The sequence below is a fragment of the Taeniopygia guttata genome, chromosome 4A (assembly GCF_048771995.1).
Source record: "Taeniopygia guttata chromosome 4A, bTaeGut7.mat, whole genome shotgun sequence".
NCBI classification, from domain to species: Eukaryota; Metazoa; Chordata; class Aves; order Passeriformes; family Estrildidae; genus Taeniopygia; species Taeniopygia guttata.
In genome coordinates, this window is record NC_133029.1 from 10030000 (window position 1) to 10046841 (window position 16842).

General features: G+C 37.6%; 1 protein-coding gene across 22 annotated transcripts in view; it reads right to left on the reverse strand.

The window, feature by feature from the left end:
- Positions 1-16842, reverse strand: part of TENM1 (teneurin transmembrane protein 1) — an 873984-nt gene that overhangs the window by 260867 nt on the left and 596275 nt on the right. For 2 of the 22 annotated variants that reach the window (XM_041716258.2, XM_072929135.1), the window contains one exon: positions 2149-2223. The exons of the other annotated variants lie outside the window; for them this stretch is intronic. The gene's annotated coding sequence lies outside the window, so the exon portion shown is untranslated. The remainder of the gene's footprint in view (positions 1-2148; positions 2224-16842) is intronic. 22 annotated transcript variants of the gene reach the window in all.

A 16842-nucleotide genomic window follows, 5' to 3' on the forward strand; every position in this document is an offset into this window, starting at 1 on the left:
TTCCTTTGAAGAAATCAAATTGTTGGTGCCTTGAAACCTGACAAAACCAAGCAGTAAAAAGGGAGGCAGACTATTCCAGTTGGGTCTTGGCTTCTCCCTCTCTCAATTTATCAACCTTAGTAAGTGCCTTTATTGGCCTCAGTGTTTACTCCAGATTCAACATCCCTGTATACATAACTGGAACTGCCTAGAGAAAAACCAACAAAAACAACCTCCAGATTTTGCCCAGAATCAAAAGGCAGTAGCACTAACACAGGAATGATGATTTATCTTTGCAACTGTTTAGAGTTTGGCAGTCAGCAGACCTGTCAGGCCTACTGAGTAATTCCCATGTGATATAGGACAATTCAAAAAAGTCCCAGCCAAAAAAAACCAACCAAACAAACAAAAAAAACAAAAAACAAAAAGAAACCAAAAAAACCCAAAAAAAACCCCAGACCAAACAAACTAACAAACTAGAGCTCCCAGCCGACCACCCAATAACAGAAAATAAGAAGGATATCCTAGATTTTTCGGGCAAAGGGAAGTATCTCTGCATTCATGGAGACAGGGTTTGTTTTCAGTTTGTGATGACAACAGGCACCAGAGGATTCTGTCATTAATCTGCCTCCAGCTGTGGTGCTGGAGAGCACTTGACAAATACAACCAAACTTAGCATTTAACTTCCTTTCACCTACATGGCAGGGTCAGGGGAGTGCTGGGCATTTTTCCTGCATTTCAGTCCTCCAGCTCTGTGCCTCAGTGCAGCTAATTGGGAATTCCAGTGGGTGACCACTTACTCAGCACCTTACAGAGCCACCAGACTCATCTCTCTGCATATGAATGCAGTGAGTTTCAGACAGAACTGTTCCTTAAAGATAAAAATGTATTTGAGAACGATGTAGAAAATGTCACAATCATGCCTCAGATTTGCTGCTGGCCCCTGTGACATGGAGAAAGGTTAGCTTGGATATTCTTGGCAAGATGCCTGAACTCCACTGTTAAATGTAAGGACTCAATCTCTTGCCATTGCCACAAAGGGCCCTAAGCTAAGGGAACCAAGGGGGACAGAGGGAAGAGATTAGTACAATGAGAAAAAAAAACCAAAAACGTAACGGGATAAACAATAACACTGCAGGCCTTTAAAGACAAAAAAAATTGCTGGAGAGAAAATACCACAGCAGATTTGTTTCTAATAACAAAGTGAGATTCTGCCAGGAAGACCTGAAGAGGAAAACTACTAAATCTTCTTGACACTGATCCTTGATACACAGTGGAATAATACATTTTAATACAGTGTTGAATTTTAACAAACAGCAAAGGAGGCCTTATTAAAATGTTAAGTAAAGAAACAAAAAATAATCAAGATTTGAGAGTCTGTGGATTCTTTGTAACTATAAAAATAAAAGGGAAGTAAAATACATTTACCCAACTACATTTTTATAGTCATATCAGAAAGTTAATAATCAACAAAAAAGTATAAACATGCTTAGATTACTGTTGTGACAATTTATATCCAGGAATAAGCTAAACAGGAATCCTCTCCTTACTTACTCTTATAAGTCTTCCAAAGATTAAAATGATAGCATTGTTTTAATACAAATTCAAATATTTTTCAAGGTAAAATCTCTTACACGTTAAAGATCTATGAATATCATAATTTGGTATCTTTGCAGAAGGACAAAAAAAAGATAAGTATATGACATTCCTTCTAAAATTCCTCTTATTAAGTTTTTCTACAGCTTCCAGGTGCAGTGAAAACCTAAGGAAAAGTTACAACTTTATCTATAGCTGGCATGCTGTGAACACAGTATTCTGAATAGCAAGGATGTTACTGGCTGCTCTGCCAAGTCCTGTTCAGAATCCTTCAGCTTTCCAGTGACTCAAAAGAAGAAAACAGCTCATTGTAAGTGTGTAATATCTGCAAATAGATATAGAATATTGTCCCACAGAATTAATTATTAGCTTACCTAATTAGGTTGAAAGATATGGCATAGGCTATTAATAAACTGAATCAAAACCACTTAGCAAATAAAAATTACCTAGTAACAATATCTGAATTGAGTTTTACTCAAAGGTAACTAGAAATCTCAGTAGTATTGTGTATGGTTGCTACATAGCTTTTTATTATGGTGCCAGTATAAAAATGAGAAAAAAATTGCAATTTACCTTCTGATAAGTAGGTGGTCTTTGAGCAAGACTACAAAGTAATCTTCAAATAAAACGAACAACAAGGAAGCATGCCTGAAAATAGTAGATCAATTGCTTTCATTAAACACATACCAGTATTCTTTCAAAGATTCATTTGATTTAGACAATTAGCTGATGATAAAAGATTTTTCCAGATCTTTTAAAGAGTACATAAAAGACTAAAAAATTCAAAGTTCAGTAAACATCCCTGTTGTCTCCCTCAGTAGCCCTCATCTGGTTCAAAGTTGTGGCAAGCCCTTCTGTGTCTGTTCTGTGGCAATGCTGGCACACTCTACTCTAATAAAAGGAAAACTTTCTACACCTGAAAAGCCTCCTGAACTCTTTTCCATAATCCCAGAGGTTGATCACATCAACCTGTTATAGTTAAGTGAATCTAGGTGGAGATATTTGCGAAAATTGTGACCTCTGTTTACACAACAGTTGGAGCAAATAAACAAAAAACTGTCCAGCTTAGAATCTAGAGTCAAAATATAAGATGAAAATGTAGGCCTTAATCAGACAAGGACTTAGATCAAGCTGTGAAAACAATGCTTTTACCATTCAATCAAGTATTTATGGAAGTCCAACACAAAGTTGCATTTACAGAAATGCATAACTCCAGCTTAAATGTAAAGGTGTCAAGGGAAGAACTGGGTAGAATTTTGGTTGCAAACACAATCATGGCTTTTCAATTACTTTGGAAATGCTCTGTTGTTTAGTAAGCAAACTACTATGTTTTACCCCTTAATGGCAGTAGTAGAATTGGCTGGCTGAAGCCTGGCTGGGGGATTGATTTTTCATTAATTTATTTCACTTATTAACATACAAACACTGTTGGCCTTGTAAACTTTCCTTCAATCTTTTTTGACTCTTCAGACACATCCAACTGAGATGCAGGCCTCTATCAGAGGATTTGTTGAAGTTAAAACCATAGCCTTCACCAACAGGGCTGTCTTAGAGCCCATTTTTATCCTTGGTCTGCATTTACTTCCCCTTTTAAGTCTTTGAACAAATGCTAACATTCTCAGTCAGAAAATGACTAATTCCTAATCTTGTGTTCTTAGGCAACTGCCTCAGTAAGGGGAAGGGAGCCAGGCTGAGCTATATCCTTATCAAGAAATGCTGCTTCCCATCACCATTTTCACACCCATCTTAGTAAACATACATTCCTAAGACAAGGAAAATACTTAAGATCCTTCTCTCCAAATAACAGCTATGTTACATTTTTCAACGCAGTGTTTTGATTAAAGTACACACAGTTCGGAAAGCACAACTAATTCAGTGCACTCACTACATATAACTTTTTTGACTGCTAAGGCCACATTGAAAGAGACAACAAGGCCTTTCAGCTCTAGCCCAGTAGCTCAAATTTAACTCAAGCGTCTGGTACGAGCTAAAGGATAAAAAAGCAATGAGACTGGGGTCTAGATAATCCTTCTTTCATTCACAGCACTCCTGTTTAATACAGCAAAATCAAGACACTGACTGAACAGTTTTATCCAAATTCTTAACTTCCAGTAAACAAATGGACTCTGTTGTGAAGCACAGGCATCAAGGGAACATAGAAAAGTGTTAATCTGATTCTAATGAAGAGAATCTCTACAGACCTGGGCAGAGGTCTGTACACAGCACTAAGGGATGGGTGAATGGAGCAAACAGGACCCAGCTCCTCTGCAAGCACATCTGCAGCCACAGGCCAGCCCTGGGACAGAGTGGCCAAAGCCACAGGAATTCAAGGACAGCACTGCTACAGAGCAGCAGCTGTCAGCCTCCTTACATCTGCACTGTGATGAGGACAGAGGATTAAGATATTTGGATTTAGATGTTTTAGATATTTATGGATTTTGATATTTGCAAGAAATACTCCAACACAAATGACTAGTGGCGATATATGTAGTATTTATTATTTTTAAAGAAAACCACTGCATTTAAATGCAATTAACTGCATTTAAATTTTATGGAATAAGAAAGACTCCTACAGCTAAATAATCATGTAGCCACAGGATGCTGATTTATAAACTAATGGAAACACCTACCTCAGACATTAAGCCAGCTTGCCACTAATAAAAAATACAACATTCTACAGAAGAGTTGTTAAACACTTACAGAACAATTCCTAGAACAATTTTTAGCATATAAATCAAGCAATAATTTAAAAAATAAAGGAAATATTTAGAACCCAATCAAAACAATACAAAACTAAAAAAAGTTTCATTCTTAAGGGGCCGTGTGGAGGTTCAACACCACACACAAAGCAGGTGTCACTTTAACAGTAGGCACGGTTCCCCGCAGCCCTATTCAATCAAATTTTGACATTCCTAGGACCCCACAACTTCCCCAGGCAATGTATTCCCAGCTCCATACCAACCTTCAGCACAAAGAATTCACTGTCCTGTTTTCCTAACCAGCATCTCCCTGTATTCCCTCCTGCCTGTTGCCTCTTGTCCCTGTGCACCCCCGAGGGCAGCCTGGCTCCTGCAGCTCACCATCCCTGGACACGCAGGAGGCTCAAGAGCAGGTGAAGGATGAACTCAGCCCTTCCATCTGCCCTTCCCTACGAGGTCCCTCTTCCCCAGCTCCCGTTCAGCCCACTGAAGCACTTAAGAGTGAGGAAGACCTTATGTGGGAGAGTTCCAAAGCTGTTTGGTATTGACTTCACACTGCTCTCATTTCTATGCTAACATCAAATGCTTATGCAAATTTCAGCCTACCACCCTGCTAGCTGAAAATACTATTAATACTTCAACTGACCAAAACCACTCTTTTTTTCCTTATTTCCCATAATGGAGGTACCACCATCTGTTGTCTATTAACCCTTAGTTTTTAAGCACAAATGCTTTAGTTTTTCCAGTTCTGTGATTCCTGGCAGGCTGAGTATTTATAGCCCATCTGAATTATTTTCTTTCAGTTTTTACTGGGAGTGAAAGAAGGTCTGTAAAGTATTTTTATTTGTCCTTAATGCATCATGTTCAGTATGTATTGATGCATTACCCTTTTTCTGAGAAAAAGGGTCAAAATCATATACACATCACAGCATTCTTGCACCAGATTTTTGCCTAATAGAAGGTGTATATTTGTAGGCTTATATATAAGTACAAGTAATTTCACATGCATTTCATGGAGGAGATACCTGCTCTCTCCTCCCAGATGATACCTTCAGACTATAAATCTTTTGTAAAAAACCACAAAAATTAACAGCATAAATCAAACAAAGTAGAACAGAAACTGATTCTTTAAAAGGACTGACTAATCTTATAGTCAAATCCTGATAAAATATCTCACCATGTCTCCTCCATAAGCAGAAGAAACCATACGTAATGATCATTATTTTCAGTAATCAGAAGCACTGCCCTGGTATTAGATACTTCTTTCCCAAACTGGCTGTGACCATCACCAGGAAAGGTCCTGGTGAACCCAAAGTGAATCCTACAGGCCTATCCAGTCTGAATTATCTTCTGACTTCACCAGTGAAGCTTAGAGCATATACTTAAAGAATCTTTTCTTTAGTCACTGCTAAAATGTTTTGTTATTACAATATTTTAGCTACATTTCAACACATACTTAAAAAAATCTAGTGATCAAAGTTTAATTATTTTTACTGAAACTACTGACTACTAATTTTAAGGTTAAGAAAATAGTTAATATTTGGAAATAGTAAAACAGCATTCAGCAACTGGGAAAACCAGTAGAAATTCCTAAAGAACTTATTTTAGCATGTCAAATAAAAAACTGTGTATAGTACAACTGTATACTGCATTCTAAGAGTTCTTGTACATGCACTCTACAACAAAGAAAATAATTTTTTCTTTTTACTGCAGTAAGATAAATATATACTCAGTAGTACAATCCAACTACAATTCAAACTACTCTTCCACAACATCTTCAATTCCTATTTGAATTTGGGCTTGCAAAATAGTATCTTTACTTTGCATTTCCATTAATATTTTTGGGGAGGCAGAGGGGTGTTCAGCAGATTTCAACAAAATTGGTCCAAAACACTGTAATCCACAGCTACAGATGCAGCAATCCTTAAAGGCAGTATGCTTAATAACTGACATTGATTAGAAGCTCTAAATGTTCCTGGCTGGGATTTAGACACGTGACAAAATGCTTCTGTGAAATCACACTGTCTGATGAAGCAATCAGAACAAGATGATGTCTTCAAGCTGATGTTTCATTGAATTTCAGCAGAGGAAGAGTTCCCATTCACATCTTATACCACTTCTAACTGAAATTCATAGATATTCACAGAACTTCTTTGCTCCATTTCTCACCATCAATTTGGCAAGTTGAATAGTAAACCCCACAGTACCATATGGTAGAAGACAGCTGAGAGATAAACGTGTTGTGTAATGTCAATCCTAATGAGTGATAGAAATAAAACTCAAAGAGCTAAATATCTGGCTTAAGCAGCAAAAATTCACAGTTAAGGATAAAAGTCTATTGTACAGCCAGTGCCAAATATTTCCAAACTATAATATTGTACCTTATAGATGTGTGGTAACACTTTTTTTCCTCACAACAGCCTGACTAAAAAATATGCATTCTCCCAAACTCTCAGTGAAGAGCTCAGCAATGCCATGAGCTATGCCTAATAGCTCAATGCTGCTGGAAGAGAAAGGGGATGTAAACACATGCTTTTTTCTTTCTCCATTTGAGTACAGAGATGAATGGAAGAGAGAAGTAGAACCTATTTTCACACTAATTCAGTACAGCTTATTGCATATGTAAAAATTCAGCTTGAAAAAGCAGATAGCAGTAAACACTTAGCATTTGAGGAAATGCAGGTTTTAAGATGTCTCAAGCAGTTTAGCTGTATTTTTCTTCAACATCAAATACACTACTTACAATCCCAGACACAGTTTCAGTTCTAGACACACAGCAAGCAAATCTGTTCTCCCTCCTACTCTTTCCACCCCTTTAAAAAAATATTTCTATAGTTCAATTTTGCCACTAATATGGTAAGAAACTCAGACATGGTAATGCCTTCAAAGTTCTGATTTTTAAATTTTTTTTCTACCCACCTCCTTCTTTTAGAATACACTTTAAAACTGGAAAAAATTAAGTCCCCACCAAGAGAGGCTGTTATTGAAACCCATCTGTACAAGCCTAGAGTTATAAAAGCATCACAGCTTGACAGATTATTGGGCTGAAAAAGAAAAGGTACAGAATATTCTAGAGAAAAAATTTCTCTTGCAATATACAAGACAAGTATACATATAGGAGCTAGTATGGAGGAAACCAAGCCCCCTGAACAGTCCCCAAGCTAGGTGCATTGCAGTGCATTACCGCATTACCTTCATTCCCCAAAGAAATCAATCCTTCTATGTGCATCTGCATTTAATTGGCAACAATGATGAGAACTTCTTAAATCCATTTGCTTGCACCCCAAATCCTGTGTTCAATTAAGGATAAGAAAGACACTGAGATGCTGGAGCAGGTGTCGAGAAAGGCAGCAGAGCTGGGGAAAGGTCTGGAGCACAATTCTGAGAAGCACCTGAGACTGCTTAGTCTGGAGGAAAAAAAGGCTCAGGAGTGACTTTATTGCTCTCTCCAGCCCCCTAAAAGGATATTGTAGCCAGGTGGGGGTTGGCCTCTTCTCACAACAAACTAGCCATACAATGAGGGAAATGGCCTCAAGCCGTGCCAAGGGAGTTTCAGGTTGAGTATCAGGAAAAATTTCTTCACTGAAAGTGTGGTAAGGCATTGGAGCAGGCTCCCCAGTGAGGTGGCTAAGTCACCATCCCCGAAGTGTTTGAGAAACAAGTGCACTTCATCATCTTGAAGTATCTTTTCAAACCTTAATGATTCTATCTGCAATTGCCTGCTGCTGCCCTCTGCCCTGCTAACAGGCCCTACTCTGCCCTACAGACTACTTTTACAGAAAGCTAAAACAAAAGGTCTCTGGCTTTTCTCCCTGAACTACAGACAGGTGTTGTATTGATACAAGTTTTCACAAATAATACTTTTAATCTGGCACTGTTTCTTTTTAGAACAAAATCATAAAGCTCATGTTCAACAAATCCAGCTGCCCCATATTTTTGTCCTCTTGGCATATATGTTACCTATTACTACATTCTGTTAGCCTTATTTTATTATTTCATTGTTAAATATACAGAATAAAGACTAAGAATTCTTATGTTTCCCTTCCAATATTTGGTTCTACCTCTTGAATTTCAGGAAGACTCTATAGTGTAACATCACCCTATTTAAAATATTGCAGTTATACTGCAAATGTGCAGATCAATTTAGATTTGTATCACCCAGCAAAGAAAGCAGCCAACAACACTGAGCTCACAAATGCAGAGGAGGTTGCAGATCTAAGCTCTCTGGTACTCGGACCACTTCAATTTCAGTCTACAGAGTACCAAAACGTTTCCTACATGGCTTACTCTACAACTCTTCTATTAGTTCTTAATTGAAATTGAAACATGGCAAATTTCAATTTCCATTTAATGTAGCAAGAGACAGTCACTGAAAAGATCTACTAAAAGGGTAATTCAAAGTAAAAGGCACATTTGCTCATATACCCATTGCAGGCCTATAGAGTGATGATGTCAGGAACACAACCTTGGACACCAGAACTAACATCATGTTCAGATACTCAGAAGTTGGATGCCAATTTTTATCAATGCTACCTCAATTACCCATGTTTTCAAATGGAGTAAATTTGTGTGTAATATCAGAATAATTAGAGCTTGGTTCAAAACTATTAGTACATAGTGCTGAGATGATCCATGTTTTACTATCATTTTGCTGTCATGTAAAATTAGAAATAACTTTAGAGGTTCCTGTGCCAGTCACAAGAGTTTTAGGATCTGACTTGTCCCTGAGCTCCAAAAATGTTATCAAACATAAATTCTGAGTGAAGGGGCAAAAAGGATAAGGTAAAGGAGTATGGGGAACAGCTTTTCCACATGTTCACTTGAAACACTTTAAGCTTAAAGTGCTTCAAACAGCATTAACTTTTCCTTAGATCCATCACTTACTTCAAAAGACTCCTATCCTAGCAGACACTGCCCACATGCAAAATAGAAGTGATTTGAGCAAAACAGTTTATGAATCAAGAATGAGGAGGGAGAGAACAGATGAATACAGCAAACAGATGGGAAAAGGGAAAACCTAATGATACAATCCTGGGTAAAAGGCGGTCTCAGAGCAGTCTGGAGTGACTGGTGTTAAACATTCCAGAGATACCACAAATGCAGAGTTATACACAAGCACCTGAGGATAATGAACTCGACAGACATCTATAGATTACGTTTTTGTTGAGAAAATGGGATAAAGGTGATCCAAACACTTCACCAGACAGAGATAAAGCTTGGCACAGGCTGATCTGCGCATGAATTTTGTCCTCCTCTAGGCTACAAATAAGGAAGTAGGCCACAGAAATTCAAGAAGAGGAAAGCTAACCAGTTTATATTTGATAAGGCAGAGAAAGTGAGTTGGGAGAGATGTTGAAGTGACAAGCCAGAAATCTAGTTTTTACAGAACAATTTTCAGTGGTTATGTAAGGAATGTGCTTAGGGAAAACTAGAGGCAAATGGACACCATAGTCAAGAAGGGCAGAACAAGATTAAGAGATTTAACTCTTCTGTCAGAGAAGTGATTTTATCTGAAAATGTAATTACAAAAAGCCCACTCACTTTGCCAGTTTGGGTCAATCAGAAGTCAGAGAAATGGGCCTGCTGCAGTGGTGAGCCTGAGCTATCAAACCCTGCCAGAGTCCTTCAAGGCAGAAAGCAACTACAAATAGAAACAAACCAACCCAAAGAAACAACAACTAAGCTCTTACTGTCAAGACTGTACTAAGAGAAGTGGGCAAGAAAGCAGTGCTAGAAATATAAGGCAAACAGTCAAAATTCATCAGTAAAGTAAGAGGAGGAAAGATAAGTAAGAAAGGATTAGAGCAAATGATCTGGGAAACGTTTGATTCAGGAAAGTCTAAGGAGGAAAGGACTTTAGGAACAGAACATGGTATAAAATGTTAAAAGCATGAAAGGGCTTTCAGAGGATAAATGGATTTTGTTCTGACCTTTTCTTTGGTATTACTTCCTAAGCAAAACAGAAGTCATTCAGCAACCCACCCCAGCTACTGTCATACCCTGACAAGCTACAAGAATGCTTGGTCACCAAGAATTACCTTCAGCAACCCCATACAACACAAAAAGTCACTGAGGTCTTCAAAGCAAAATTTCCACCAGTAATTCCCTACTTCTAAGAAACTGTTATTAGACTTCAGAAAAACAAGCTCAAGAATAATTTTAATTGGTATTTATGCTAAAGCACAAACATCCTTCTCATTTGCGCACCAACATGAAAAATCAGCAACTGACAGGATATAGAGGCTCCCAAACACAATAGAATGTGGGCTGCACTGGCCCTCTGCAAAAGAAGGAATTCAGCAGAAATTTCACACAGCAATGATAGCTACATATTTTAACCTCTATAGGTAATTTTTACACAAGGAAAAATGAAGAACAACATTACTATTGTTGTATTGTTACCAGTATCTGAAGAGTGATATCTGTCTGTGTTATGGATTCTCTTTAAGACAGGGAAAGCAAGCCATAAACTTATGAGATAACTTCATTGCTTGAGTTGAATTCTCTCAGATAACTACATGCAAGCAGATAAAGTTTCTTTTCAGAAAATAAAAAAGCATTATTATTATTTTCTAAAATAGGTATATTTTTCATCTAAATATTCTCATGTAGACTAGGAATGCAAAGTACAGAATGCCTAATGCAATACTCAAAGATCTAATTGTCCAACTAATATGTCAGAAGTGACTTGACTTTTAAGGGCAAGAAGATGCTGAACCTGATCCAAGTTTGTTAATTAATAGCCTCCCTAGATAAATTCTTTTTTAATGTTGTACTTGATTACTAAATCTCTCTGCTTCAAGTCAACAGATGGCTTCAGTTCCCCCCAAACCAAAAATTCCATAACTCTCCATACTACAACAATCTAAATTTAGTTAGATACTTAAATATTATTATTATTTTTAATTGAGTAATGAAACGGTCGTGGATAGATGAAAAATTCACTCTTCAAATTTTCTGGACAGTTACAAGTTCATAAAATTATTTCTACATTCCTGTTGTTTAGTGAATCCTTGATCAGCACTAAGAATGTTAAAAAAAAACCCAAAAAACAAAGCACCAAATCCTTGACAGCAAATCTGAAACCACTATGAGAAGAATAATGAATCACACTCTTCTGTCAAGATTGTCAGTTAAACATTCTGTGTCATAAGAAAATCAAAGCACAGTATACACTCTCAAGATTTCAGTTCTGTCCTTCCAATAGTTCCTTCCACTTTTAAGCTCCCCCCCAAGAGCACAGGACAGCCTTTCCAGCTGACCTATGATTACTGCATCGTTTAAATAAAGCCCACAGTAACCATTCACACACTGTAAACACAAACACCACTTATTTCCTCCTATTTCTATGGCATTATGACCCAAGGGACACAAAAGTCAGCAGAAACCTTTTAATTGATTTGAAAATGTGTCCTCTGACCCTAATGTTGCAAAGATCTGCACAGACAGATCCTTGCTTCAGTGATTCCACAACTCTTCGTAGAATCAGGACTACTAAAATATAGTGGCTGGTTCTTTGTAGCAGTTTTGGATTTTACACCATTCCAGTTATTGAAAAGGCTGTGGAGTTTCTTTATCAAATTGCACTAACATCCATAAAAGGATAAATTGAAACTTCTGATAGCATGTCAACGTGTGTATCGGAATCTTGGAGCAAAACAAATGGATCTGTTGTCAGCCACAAAATGAACATTCTGAATAGGTCCTGCCTGGCTATTTATTAATGCTTTTACAGTAATATTTTCAATACATACTATAAAAATAACTACTTTAAATTTCACCCCAATGATGTTAATTTTCCTCCTCTGGAGTTCATTGTTTCTTGTGTTTAATACCTCATGCATTGAAATGTTGTCAAAACACTGAGGTTGAAAACTTTGAGATAAATTAATTTTTCAGTACACCACTGCTTGTTGCTGCATTCTGCTTTCTACAAAATCAAGTCAAAGAGAAGGGAAGTCATAAACATTTCAAATACATTAACTTTTGGTGGGTTTTCTTAAACTTAAAAATTTTAATCCATTCTTAAGAGCCTGTTCTATTTTGAATTTAAAAGAAAGAATGTCAGACCTCAGGGAAACGGAATTCAATTAATATGCATGTGTCCGCTGGTGCTGGGGGAGAAGCTAAGCTACATGTGGAAACCACAACACAGAATTCTCCATTGGTTTACGTAAGAAAAACAGCTTTTGTCTGCTGAAATGGTCAATATACGAATACAAAACTTCTAATCTGAATTTCAATTAAAAATAGGTCAAGCAGATGCTCTTCCTCTACCCTCCACGCCCACCAACTTTGCTAGCACAAACCTCATTATTCTGAAAAGCATGGTGTAAAGCAAACCTAAAAGAAAACCTATTAATATACTTTTGCACTGCTATCAAGAAGAGTGGCAGTCTTCTGTCAGTTTTGCAAAACACGCACGTAAAAAGAATAAAATTTGAGAAACCTTGATTAAAGGAGTCACTCAGAATTATCTACTTGACTATTAAATAAAATAATAATTTGCATAGAATACTACCTGACTCTCCATATGTGGCTATTTCCTTCCCAGGAGCTCTTAGAAGGCAGAAGCGTGGAGATGTCCTAGATATAAAGGCTCCCCCGTAAGATACACACACTGTAGTCTCACAGGCACCCAATTTCACTGCATTGCTACAAGTGGGACAGCAATGAGACACTTGATTTTCAAGACAAACCCAAGTACTGCAAGAAGCAATCCTGGTTGAATAACATACTCCTGCCTTTTTCAAACAGAGGTGAAAGGGAGTTTAATATTAAAGGTACCCTGGCACACTGAGGAAGAGTTGAGAAATCGTGGTTCTTGTAAGAAAAAAAAAACCATCACAGTAGCAGGAAGGAAAAGTGACCAGTCCCGCAGTCCCTGAAATCTGTAAAACCACAGGATGTAAAACTACAGGCTTCATCTCACAGCTATCAAAGACTAATCTCTGTATTCCTGTAAAGTTACTTAAATAGGTGCATTTAGGTTTTGACCTCATTTGGAGGAATATCAGAACCTTTTGGTCTACAAGGCTTACTACTTAGAACTGTATTTCAATTGAGAAGCCAGTAAATTAGTTAAAGCAAATGAAAGCACCTAATTATTTGATAACAGCTCATCTGTATGTTAGACATCTGAATTACCAGTTCTACATAGGTTGTTGTCACAGCACATGTCACAGTTGAGATGGCCACAATACACAGACTGTCTCCATACAATTTCAGAAGACTTTAAGCATTTACCCATACAAATTAAAACCATACCTAAGTAACATCAGGTCACTTCACGAGGCTGCAAGCATCTGCCCTTCTTGTTCCTCAGCCCAGCCTTTCATACCCCCATGTTGATGCAGTGCAGCTGTGAGCCCTCTGTTCCCTTTGGTGGCTGCTCAGTGCCCTGGGCACTCCATGGCTCATTGTGTCAGTGCTGCTCACCTGCTGCTCACAGCTGAGCCCACTGGGGATGAGGCTGGGCCCGGCCCACTCCCAATCATCACAAAAACCTGGGTGCCTACAGGTTGTTATAAAACAGACCTCAAAAACCCAACAGGATTTACTTAAGTAAATTATTAAGTACCTACATAAAATAAAGTTTGCAATTGGGATGGTTCAGCCTGGAAAAGAGGCTTTAGGGTGACATTACTGTGGCCTTCCAGTACTTGAAGGCAGCTTAAAAGAAAGGTAGAAAGGGACTTTGGACAAGGGTATGTAGTGATAAGAGGGAATCACTTCAAACTGAGAGCAGGCTTAGATTAGAGTTTAGGAAGAAATTCTTTACTGAGAGGGTGGTGAGGTGCTGAAACAAGGTGACCAAAGAAATGGTGGATGCCCCTGGAAGTGTTCAAGGCTAGGCTGGATGGGACCTCAAGCAACCTAGTCTGGTGAAAGGTGTCCCTGTCCATGGCAGGGGTGGGTTGAAACTAGCTGATTTTAAGGTCCCTTCCCGCCCAGGCCACTTTATGATTCTGTGAATTCAGAGGAAAACTAGATGTATTTAGTGGCACTATTTCTCACTTCACTTTCTTTTGCCTGCATATTTAAAATATACTAAAATTTAGTTTTTGATTTTATGCCTGTATGCTTAGTTTTTCCAGATAATTACTGCATAAAAAATTAGTTTATGTGGAATAACAACAGAATATCATAGTTATCTTGCCATTTATTTGGAAGCACATTATTACAGGAAGACTCCTCCTTTGGTGAATTTAATTGCCTGTGAAGATCCTGCCATTTGAGTCTGTCTTCTGGAACATGCATTTCATCATTATTTTTTAGCCTTGTTACATCAATCACCACAACTGCTACAGAAGATTTCTGGGCTGTGAAGTGATAATTTGTTCCAGCGATATTAATGAGGCAAGCATTGGTCTTGAGGGAGGTGACAGCCCACTACTTTGCAGACAGCAGCAGATTAACGTGTTGTACTATACATTGTTTGAGATGTATCACTGGAGCATTCAAAATATTGTTACCTACACTTAAGGTATTTTTGCCACCCACACTACAAATTACCCATTGAGTAATGTAACATCCCTCACCACAGTGCACTGTCACTTCAGGAAGAAACACCAATGCTGGGTGGTTAGGAGCTTCTGGGAATGACACTACAGAACTAGGGAAAAAGAAAAAAAAACAGAAAAAGGGAAAGATTTGTTGATGCTGTAACAGCATTCCCAGTGTACTGCTGCAGGAAGCAGTACATCTGGAAACAACAGATGGTCTGTGTTTAAATGGGAGGGAATAGAGGATTTTAATACCCATACATCTCTAATTCAGTTCTACAAGTTTGATTTCTACGTTTTCTCAGATTATGGAGTGTTACAGGATCTGTATGACAGGCTTTACCCATATTACTGTTACTATCAACATAGCCAGCTAAAGCCCTAATGTTGTACTATCTTTATCTGTGAACTCTGACTTAGCCATATGTGCACTTTCAGAAAACCAGACTTGGTCTTTAGAAAAAAAAGCTTACACCGGAAATTTATACAAACTAAAACACTATTTGTTACAAGACAGATGTTCTATCACCCTGAATAATTCACAATCACCTATTCAGCCTTTTGCACTTGTTTTATGATATACTTTGTACAGGTACACATGGTTTTACAGAGTATTTTTAATCTATAAGGAAAAAAAAGGAAAAAAATGACAGAGAATACAAGATTTTTTCATATATCCTTTCCACATAAATGTCTCAAGCTCTTAACTGATTTATACATAAGAGCTACTTACAGGCATTCTAAAGAATAATCCTAGCCATGCATGATTTACATTTACACATTTTAACTCAAAGGAGTGGCGGAAAGAGGATATGGCCATCTGCATAGAAAGCCTTCTGTGGCTAACAGCTAGTGCTACCAGCTCTCCCAGTCCCTAATGCCAGATTGAACCATTTGTGACTGGTGCACAGGCAATGGCTGGATAAGAGTTGGAAGATAAGCTTCTAGAAAAAAAGACCACATACATTTTTTTTAAGCAGAAAGCACAATTATCTTCCTGGTGATTAATCTCCAGCAGAAATACGAGATGGTTAAGATGAATGAAGTGAAAATATTCTAAGAACTTTTATTTTTATATTATTTTCAACAGCATGTGTTCAAAGTATTTGAGTTTTAAGCCTGAGGCATCCTAAGACAAATTGAACAGGTATGTTATACTGACCTATACCTTTAGAAATGTAAAAGGTTCCTTATAGGTGGCCAAAATTGGAAATTTGTTCAAGAAAATTAGCCCTTATGCCTTTGTAATATAGAGGTCAGCATCTGTTTGTAGTAGGATTTGACATCAGTTGAAGCATATGGATAGGAATCCAAACTCTTTTTCTCATTAAAAATACACCATTTAATTTGGCTCAGTTCAGGACGATTAGCAATATGTGCTCGAAGAGAAGCTTACAATTGGCACAGGGAAAGTTGGCTTGGGCAGAAGAGCACAGGCAGAAGAGAATCCAGAAGCTTGTAAAGATGGCCTGCATAAACTATGCCAGTCTCTTGTTAATGCTATTAGCTCTTCATTTTCATAAGCACTCAGATACAGTAAAAACATTCCGTCAACAAGAAACACAATAACAGTTATATATAAATAAATTAAACATATCACCTTAAAATACCCAGACCTGTCTTCCAAGCTTTCTAGAAATAACAGACTTCTAAAATTAAGACACACCCTGAGGTTATTTACTCCTAAAAATATACATTTAATGAAGAAAGACATAATGCTCCAATTTTGTGGTTTAGGAGAATATGCAATCAAATATCTTGCTAATTTTAAAGCTTAAACAGTTATTGGACTGTAAGGTACAAAGAATTTTGCGATGCAAGAAGTATTTTGGAGAAGAGGTTTTAAAGAAAGTCCTAGCACTTTCCAATCTCTGTCCTAGATATTAAAAAACAAACAAACAAAGCTACCCAGACACAAATCCAAACTGAAAAAGTACACCCGTCGTGTTAACATTCTCCTCTCTAGAACTTCTATATATGCACAGAAATTACTGCACAGAATGATAATCGATCATTTTGTATTGACATACAGAAGGTGCTGGATCCAACATTTAAAAAATAAT